Raw genomic sequence first — 9,918 nt, forward strand, 5'->3', positions numbered from 1 at the left:
CCTGCACTTAGGAAGCTTATTCTTAAAAGGGTCAATAGAAGAGGGCTCTCCACCTAAAACATGCCGGCACTTGATAGCTCCAACTAAAACCCTAAGATGAGGTTTTTAAATCTAAAATAACTCTGAGAAGAGGGGAAAAAAAGTAAGCCTACCATAATCAAAGAAAAACAGCCAAGATGAGTAAAAGAGATGTCTTCTGGGATGGGCCATTCAGTGACAAGCTTGTCTTGCCAGAATATAACTTAAGAAAAGGTGTCATCATCAAAACTGAGTTTGCAGAAAAACAGCATGAGCATGAACTGTGCAGGGGGACAGGCTGATCACAAAGACTATGACAACAGAGACTCAGAATACAAATAATGCCTTCTCCATTGCAGGGAGAGCCCTAGTGCCACTCACTTTCAAAAGGAAACTCTCAGCGTCTCCCTGTCAGGAAAACCAAGCCAAAAGCAAAAAAATCTCCAGTCCCTTCTCTCTTCACCACTAATCCTCCAGTCAGGCAAACAATTTGGAAACCTGGGCTCTAAATAACAGATAGCAGCTGAGGACACTGCTTTGTGATAGAGCATATCTGTTCTGTGGGCTGTTTAATAACTGATCACGTTTCAATTTTTGTTGTTGTGGCTAGGAGGCTCAGTGTCAAAACTATAGCCTGCCTCTAGCAAAGGTTCAGGATCAATGGTGTCTATTTCTTTGTAGCTTTGGATTTACATTTATTTCCTACACCATTTCATCCAGTGGCTGACATGTATTTTTATAAGCCACATTAAATTGGCTTTGGTATGAGGTGGAATAAAGGTGACAAATAAATAAGGAAGGAAGAGAGGGAGGAAGGGAGGATCATGATTGTGTGGGGGTAGGTGAGGGGAAAGAGAATACTTATGAGTTAAGAATTTAGGTGCGTCATTGTGGGTAGCAACAGGAACATCACAACATCTGCCAAGAGTTCCACGTGAGTCCCACAGAACTCTCCTGGGCAAAGGAGATGGCTGACAGAACAGGAGATCAAAACTGAAACCTCTGGCATTATATCCATGCCTATAGTACCATAGTCACCATTCCTGAGAAGTTACTGTGCATTTTACTACACTGTCCTTTTTTATTTAGGAATAACGAACATAGAGTAAAACACACAGATCAGTGTACAGTTCGATGAGTTTTGACAATTATATACACTTGGGTAATGACAAGTTCAATAAAAATAGAGATCATGCCCATCACCCCACAACATTCCTTTGTGCCACTTTCCAGTCAGTTCCCACCCATGAAGACAACCATTGTTTGATTTCTATCACTATAGACTCATCTTGCCTGTCCCAGAATTTAGCGTAAATGCAATCATGCTGTATGTTCTCTTTTGTGCTCCATTGCTTTCATTCAGAATGAGGGCTACTCATGTTGTTATATAATAGTAATTTGTTCTTTATTGCTAAGTAGTACCATAATTTGCTTATCTTTTCACCTGTTAATAGACATATAGGTTGTTTCTAGCTCCTGGCTATTACGAATGAGACTGCTATGAACATTCTTGTGCAAGTCTTTTTGTGGACATACGTTTTCATATCTCTTGTATAAACATCTATGAATTTAATTGCTAGGTTGTAGGTTTGATGTATGTTTAACTTTATAAGGAATCGGCAAACAGTCTCAATAGTTGTTATACCATTTAAATTCCTACCAGCAGTATATGAGTGCTCCAGTTGTTCTACAACTTAGTATTATAAGTTGTTTTAATTTTAGGCATTTTAATAGGTATCTAGTAGTATCTCATTCTGGTTTAAATTTGCCTTTTCTTGATGAATAAAGATATTGAATATCTTTTCTTGTATTTATTATTCATTCATATATCTTCTTTTGTGAGTACTGTATTCAAATCTTTTCCCCATGCTTTTATTGAGTCATTTGTCTTATTGTTGAGTTGTAAGAGTCATCGTATTTTTAGATACAAGTCCTTTGTCAGATATGTGTATTATATATATTTTCTCCTAGTCTGTGTCCTGCCTTTTTATTTTCTTAACAGTATCTTTTGATGGGCTGAAATTTTTAATTCTGATGTAATCTAATTTATCTTTTATTAGTGCTTTCCAGGTCCTGACAAAGAAATCTTTGTCTACCTATTGTTGAGTTGTAAGAGTCATCGTGGTGACTAGATATTCTCTTATGCTTTTTTAGAAGATTTATGACTCTAATTTTTTTATCATATCTATAATTCATCTCAAATTAACTATTGTATGTGGACTGATGTAGGGCCCAAAGTTCACTTCCTCTCATATGGATTTCCAGTTGTTCCACCATCATTTGTTGAAAAGCCTTTCTTTTCTCCTATTGAAATAACTTGGCACCTCAGTTAATTGCCATGTAACTATATTTAATATTCACAACCCTGTAAGGTATTATCCCTATTTTACAGATAAGGAAACTGAAGCTCAGAAAGATGAGATAACTCACCCAATATCACACAGTCTCTGAGATGAGGCATGTGATTCACACTCAGTCTATAAGGCAATGCTCTTAGGCATCATCAGGTACAGCCTCCTTCCTTCAAAGACCTAATCAAAGCCCACTTCCTCTGGGAATTCTAATCTTCCTCTCTTACTTTTCTAAACCCAATTGCACTTAGAATATGAATTTAGTTACAGTGATGTGATTGTTACACTGATGTGCATCACTTTCTAATTGATACTTACGTTAATTCCAAAAAATCAGTTCTCTATACAGCAATGTTATTTAGAAATTAGCAGAAGCCAGATCTTAAATTTGATTATACCTTCTATATCACCAAGAACAATGCTGGGTGTAGAGCAAGTGCTCAATAAATACTTTCTCTGAGTGGAAAATTAGTGTTCATTTGCACAATGGAGCCCTATGCCTCTCATGTCTTGTTCATGGCACTTTGACCTTTGTGTTAGGTCTCCAGATCCCACCTCGGTTCTCCCCAGAAATGAACAAGAATTTTAGTGGAAGAATTCTCCTACATAGAACTTGAAATTTAAAAAATTGACAATGAACAACTAAATAAAAGGGGAGTTTAAAAAGTAATGTTAAATCCCCTTCAAAATAGTTAAATCCCCAGAAAACCAGAGCTTTGTCATAAATACGAAACATATATGTGCTACTTGACACAGAGAAATTACAAGATACCGAAGGCTGAGTCATGGGGCACTATCAGAAAGGGAAGAAGTCATTTTGAAAGCCCAATCCCAGACTTTTACTTTGGGGAAGGTTTTTGATGTTTTTTTCAATTTTCTTACTGTGATCAATCTACTTAGATTTTCCAGTTCTTCATGATTCAGTCTAGAAAGGTTGTATATTTCTAAGAACTTATCCACTTCTTCTAGGTTACCGAATCTTTTGTAGTGTTCTTTTTTTCCATTGAGGCATTTTATTTGCACATATGTATTGCATCCCTAGAAAAAGAATCCCAGGATTTTCCCTCCTGTGTACTTTCATCTTGTTTTTTCATGGTCCATGATGCTTGCTGAGGTTGTCAGTACAATAAAACCAAACTGACAGGATGGAAGCAGTTTGTTCTGCCATTTTTCTAGATCTTTGAGTTGCACATCAAATCTGGGATTGACCACTCCACATTTGTTTAACCTGCGCGTGAGGTTCACAACACTATCCCAGCTCTGTGATCATCAGTGATTTCAAATTTGCCAATGTAACTACACTTCGTGATCATACTTAGAAATCAGACGATGGCTTCGGAGCATGGCCTAATAAGAACCTGGTGTTTGCCTCTCTTTTCAACATTGTTAATGCTCTTGAGTCCATCAGCCAAGACATTTGTACACACCATTATGTCAGCACAGAAAGATGGCAAGAACAGTCATAGTATTCTTGTATGATACTTTGTATTTTGGTGATCTCTGTCCTAACTCCTCTTTCATTTCTGATTTTATTTGTGTCTTTTCTCTTTTTTCCTTAGTGAATCTAGCCAAGGGTTTGTTGACAACATGGACGGATCTTGAGATTATTTTTCTAAGCAAAATAAGTCAGATAGAAAAAGTTAAGAACTATATGATTTCACTTATATGTGGGATATAAATCGGAAAGCAACAAATGAACAAGAGAAACAGAGACTCGTGGACTTGGACAGTGATCAGCAGTTAATAGAGGTAGATAAGGGTACAAGGGGTCAAATATATGGTGAAAGAAGAAAATTTAACTTAGAGCGGTGAACACACAATGCGATATACAGATGATGTATTACAGAATTGTACATTTGAAACCTATATAATTTTATTAACCAATGTCACCTCAATAAATTTTTAAAACAGCCAATCCCACCAGAAGATATAAGGTTACTGAGCTAAACCTCAGGCCACAGAGGCCCATACTGGAAGCTCAAAGGCCACTAAGAAACAGAGATAAGAAGCAGCACCCTTGTAGGGCAGGGATATCTGGAAATCAGAGAGGTCACAGGCCTGGGACCTACCCAGAGAGTGATGCAGTTATTGAGAAGTTCAAAAGTTCAATTAATTCTTCAATACAGCCTGTTCTTTAGAGGAATTGATGGAGCAATTTCCATCCCAAAGACACTGTCAGAAGGAAATCACAGGAGGGTCATGATAGAAACTGAAGTCTCCAGGGAGGAGGTAAGGCAGCCTCTTGAGAAACACAGAAGTGATAAATCATGAGGACAGAAGGGCAGCATCTAAGAATTCAGAAGGAATTAAAAAGTCAAAAGGTAATGCTAGTGACAAAGATATGAAATCCAGGTCATAAAAGGAGCAACATTCCTGATGCAGAAGCAAATGAAGAATTCAGCTTCACAAAAATCATGTTTATGGGACACCTGCAATATGCAAATACAAATACTTTTGTCTCCATAAGCAAGGTTAGGTGGAAAATTCAGTAAATCTCTGAGAAACTAGGAACAAAAATTCAAGCTTTTTAAAAAAGGACTGTCTGTTGTTTTCTTCATCTAAATTATTAGAATACATTTCCAGCTCTACCTTTAGAGCTCTACAAATAGAACACTGCAATTAAGGACAAGTCTCATCATTTAGGTAAGTCAAGAGGAAGTTAGATTGTTGAATCAAATCAGTTTATAAACACTTCTCTAAACATCTCCTCAGGTCTTCATAATCTTCTAGTTCTCTGAAGAAAATAACAGCAACAGTGAGTCTCTCACCAGGTACAAAGCAATTTCCTTAAAATATGTGTATATACACAGGAACTCAATAACCCACACAAATGAAAGGAAGCACAGATAATTCACCAACAGCCATTAAGCCAAGTAGTAGCAATGGTCACCATTTATTAAGTAAGGGCTTACTATAGTTTGGCAGGCCCTGTGTGCATCACATACATGAATTTAATCCTCAAGAAAATTCTATGATAATAATAGCGTTGGTGACTTATGCAAATTATTTCATTTAGTTCTCAGGTCAAAACTTGGAAGAGAGGCACTACTAGTTTTTTCATTTTACAGATAAGGAAAGAATAACTGTCCCATGGTCATATAGCTATAGAGTGTGGACCAGGGAATCAATCTAAGTGTCTCATCCCATTGCTTGTGTCTTTAACTGCTAGAACCTTCCACATTTTACAGATGAGGAAACTGAGCCCTGGAGAAGTTAAACAACCTCAAAAAACACATAACTGGTGAGTGGCCACATCACAATTTGAACTACAGTCTTTCTAATTTCTGATTTCCAGGTTCTTAAACTTGGTATCGTAGTAAATTGACTTTCATAACCAATCTAACTTCAGTTTTGATTTTATTTGAAGATTTCATAAAATATGAAATTGGGGAAATTACAGGGCTTCAAACTGACACCCAATTTCACAGTAAAAGGTTGTCTCCAAAGAAGGTGGATAAGGTGTCCAAGTGACCTGCTCTGACCATGAGCTTCACACTGCCCTGAAGCCTGGCCCAAAGCATTGCTTGGACAATAGCAATGTCAACCATGTGTCACCATCTAACTCATACCTGACCTGTAATGAAGGGATAACTATTTAGGATTTAAAGTGAAGACACGTAGGTAGGTAATGTGGGGGGAAAGAGTCTATTGCATTTATTTATTTATTTATTTATTTATTTATTTATTTATTTATTTATTTATACTGATAATTAATGTAGAGCTCACAATAGGTAGAAAGATGACTCCATCACAGAGAATAGTGGATATTTGCTGTTTGAAATTTACCACCTCTCTCTATTGGTGGGTTTCTACTCAAGGTGTTCTGCTTTCTCACAACCCAGGGGTGGGCACGTGACCCAGGCTATACCAATGTAACAGTCCCAGAAATTGAGACTTGACTGGAGAGATGAAAAGAGAGGTTTCTGGAATTGATTCATCCTGGCAGCCCTGGGCTACACACAGTCATAGTGATGATTGATCCCTGCTACCAAGTTTCCCAGAGCTTTTATAGTCTCTGTTGTTCCTAAAACAGGGTCCAACAGCTTTCTCTTCAATTCCATGCTGCCTCACATCCTCCAGCACATTCTTTTTCTGCTTAAGTTAGCTATGGTTGTTTTCTTCAGCCTAACTGAAACTCCAGTTGGCCAAGGGAAGGCATAACTTGATGGTGAACCTCGGCATCAGAATCCATTACAGAGATGAAGAGGTGACTACTCTGGAGAAGGAATGAGTAGAGAAATGAGGGCTGTTTTGAGAAACAAGAGGATAAGTGAATAGGCTCTCATTTTGTTGGGTTTCTACATAGTTTTACACTCCTGCAATCCTCTGTCCCTTGCATGATTCACACCTCTCAAGGCTACTCATCATTTAAACCTAAAGATTCAATGTCCTGTGAGAAGTGCTCAGCTTTCCAGAGTGTAATGCTAATGAGGGTAGCACTTCTGACTTGATTTTTGTGGGCTGATTACCTTAGATTTGAGTTACGGATAAGAATGGCACTTGAAACCCGATCAAAGCTCTTTTGACATTTCATAGGGCTGGAGAAATGAAGCTATTGGACAACACTAATCATTGCAACAAACTCACGTTCAACTCACATTTTTAAGACTCTGCCAGGTAGTGCATTAGGCACTTCACATACATTATCTCATTGTCTGTCAAGCAGGTGCTCGTGATAAATGAATCCAAGTGTATTACAAATGAATGACATTACTACATTAAAGAGGGTGAAGAAGGAAGGAACTGAGCTAAGTAACTTTGGAAAACAGTATCTTGACTGGATTCTAGAAGGCTAAAAACAAAAAATACATAAACACTACTCTGGTAAATTTGTTTCTCACAGGGGCATCATGTTAGCAATTCTGAAACTACTTTATATGTATGTGTGTGTGTGTGTGCGCGCGCGCGCGTGTGTGTGTGTGTGTGTGTGTGTGTGTACACAGCAGATCATGAGAACCAAGCTTCTTATTGCTGCAGAAAGAAGTTACAAATAAGGCAACCAGGAGGCTATGATAAATCTATGGTGCTTTATGGGAATGGGAAGTAGCATTGCGAACTAATGGTTATTTTTGAGTGTGTGTGATAAAATATACATAACGTAAGAAATTATCATTTTAACCCTTTTTAAGTGTACAACTAAGTGGCATTAAGAACATTCCCATTGTTGTGCAACCATCATTATAGAACTTTTCCATCATTATAGACTGAAACACTATACTCTTACTCCTTATTGTCCCATTATTCTTTTCCTGTAATGTCTTTGGCTTTGGCACCAATGATCACAGTGAATTTTAATATATATACAGCTAGATAAATATAGGAAGAAATATAGAAATATACGTATGCACAAATGAGTATACACACGTGTATCTTAGCTCATTTTGTCTCCTGAGAAGTTCTAGAAGGTAGCAAAGAGCATATCTAGTGCCCTGATCTTGGTTTCTAATACCATGCTCCAAATAAAAGGAACCAGTTCTCCTTGGAGAATTGGTTAATTCCAGGGCTGGAGCAAGAAAAATATAACATGAACTTGGAACATCTCATAGTGGCAGAAAGTAAAGAGTGTTCTTTAAAAAAAGAGAGAGAGAGAGAGAGAGAGATGGGAGATAAGAAAGAATATAAAAGGCACACAAGGCCAACCTGAAAAGCTCCCAATGGCTAAAGCTGGAACAATTTGAGCAACAAAGTAAATAGTAAGAATACTGAATTATAACCTAAAAATTAAAATAAATAGCCCTGAGCCTATAGTGAGATAGATGATTGAAGAAATGAACAAATGAATGAATGAATAATAAATAGATGTGAGAGAAGAGACAACACTTCCTTACAGAAATATTTTGATTAATAAATATGGAAGGAATAAAAGAAACAGAAAATCACAGTTAGAACACAACAGTAGTACCTGTTGGAGGCACACTCCACTGATAGATGCTAAAATTGGTGAGTGAAAATTAAAGGAAAAACAGGATATTTCCATAATCTCAAACTATCTTTCCTAAAATTAATATTTACTGATTTCAAAGGTAAAAATAGTCATTTTAGAGCAGAGAAACCTCCTTAGCCAAGTGATCAAAGTTAACATCACTAGTGACATTATTGTGAAATCACGTATTCCCTAATTCAGTCCACTGAGGACAAATCATCTCTGTGGTATTCATCCCGAAAATTCATCACTCCAGTCTAATCATGAGAAAATATCAGACAAACCCAAACTGAGGACACTCTATAAAATACCTGATCAGTATTCTTCAAAACCATCAAAGTCATGAAAAAGAAGAATTGACTGAGAAAGTATCATAGATAAGAGGAGACAAAGGATACATCATGCCTAAGTGCAATGGAGCATTCTGGACTGGATTATGGAACAGAAAATGATGTTACTAGAAAAACTAGGAAAATTCTATTACTGTAGTTTAATAAATAGTATTGCGCCAATGTTAATTTCTTAGTTTTCATAATTACACTCTATGTACTATTTAAACATTAGGGGAAGTTTGATAAAGGGTATATGGAAACTACTATTTTGGCAACTTTCCTATAAGTCTAAATTTATCTCCAAATAAAATATTTTCTAAATATCTGAAAGAAAATAAAAGCACACAGAAAAAATACTTTGAGAATCCTGAGACATCATCTTTCTCGGCAAACGGGCACATTTTCATTTTTCCTGAATTAACTACTCATAGTAGGAGTCCACCATCTCTACCACCCAGAAATATAAAGGCCTGCAGGGCAGTTGGTCAGGCAATGCATTTAGGAAGAACTATGGCACTGTGCTGAGGCAGATCTGAATTTGAATTTGGGGAATTTGTCAGGAGAAAGTTGTTTCATATCTCTAAAATGTAAAATATCTTTCTTGGCTTGTCGTGAATATTAAATGAGGTCATGCTTAAGAAAGCACTTTATTGGGAGTAGGTAGTCAATAAATATTCTTTCTTTTCCTTTTTCTTTTATTTTATTGTTTTAAACATTTTAGAATATAAAAAGAAAACAAGATGCGGTAACTTTTACATCAGGGTCTTATAATCTAGATTGAGACAAAATATATAGGTGTGAAATAATTACCAAACAATAGCTTTACACTCTGATATAATCAAATGCTGAGTTCAGTTGGAGAGTGGGACAGTGTACTCCAGAGCACAACACACACAAAAGGGGTAGAGATGGGAGAAATGTGAGCTAGTATTCCCCAAGCAGTCTTCAAGAAGTGTTGGACTGACTGTCCTAAGCATGGAGTGTACAGACAAGGAAAGGATATGGCTGAGAGGACCAATTGAGCCTAACATGGGAATAAGCAAAGACATGAAGACAGAATTACATCTGGGTGGGTGCCAGGTATTTCTTCTTTGCAGATAAAGGCAGACTAGTGGGAGATACATTCGTCTGGAGTACATGATGAATGTTAGGAAACAGTAGAACCATGTTGAGTAACCTGGGAACAAAGACTAATTCTGGAGAGCCTGAAAGGCAGGCTAAGTCTTTCTGGATGTCAGAGGCAAAAGAAGCTGTGGCTGGTCCTTGAATACAAGTGAGGCTTAAGGGAAGCATC

General features: G+C 37.1%; 1 pseudogene; it reads right to left on the minus strand.

Moving 5' to 3' along the window:
• Window positions 1-3,407: 3,407 nt before the first annotated feature.
• On the minus strand, window positions 3,408-3,832 carry LOC105294964 (annotated as a pseudogene).
• Between the last annotated feature and the right edge of the window lie 6,086 nt (window positions 3,833-9,918).

Source organism: Pteropus vampyrus, unplaced genomic scaffold, assembly GCF_000151845.1.
Source record: "Pteropus vampyrus isolate Shadow unplaced genomic scaffold, Pvam_2.0 Scaffold97, whole genome shotgun sequence".
Classification (NCBI taxonomy): Eukaryota; Metazoa; Chordata; class Mammalia; order Chiroptera; family Pteropodidae; genus Pteropus; species Pteropus vampyrus.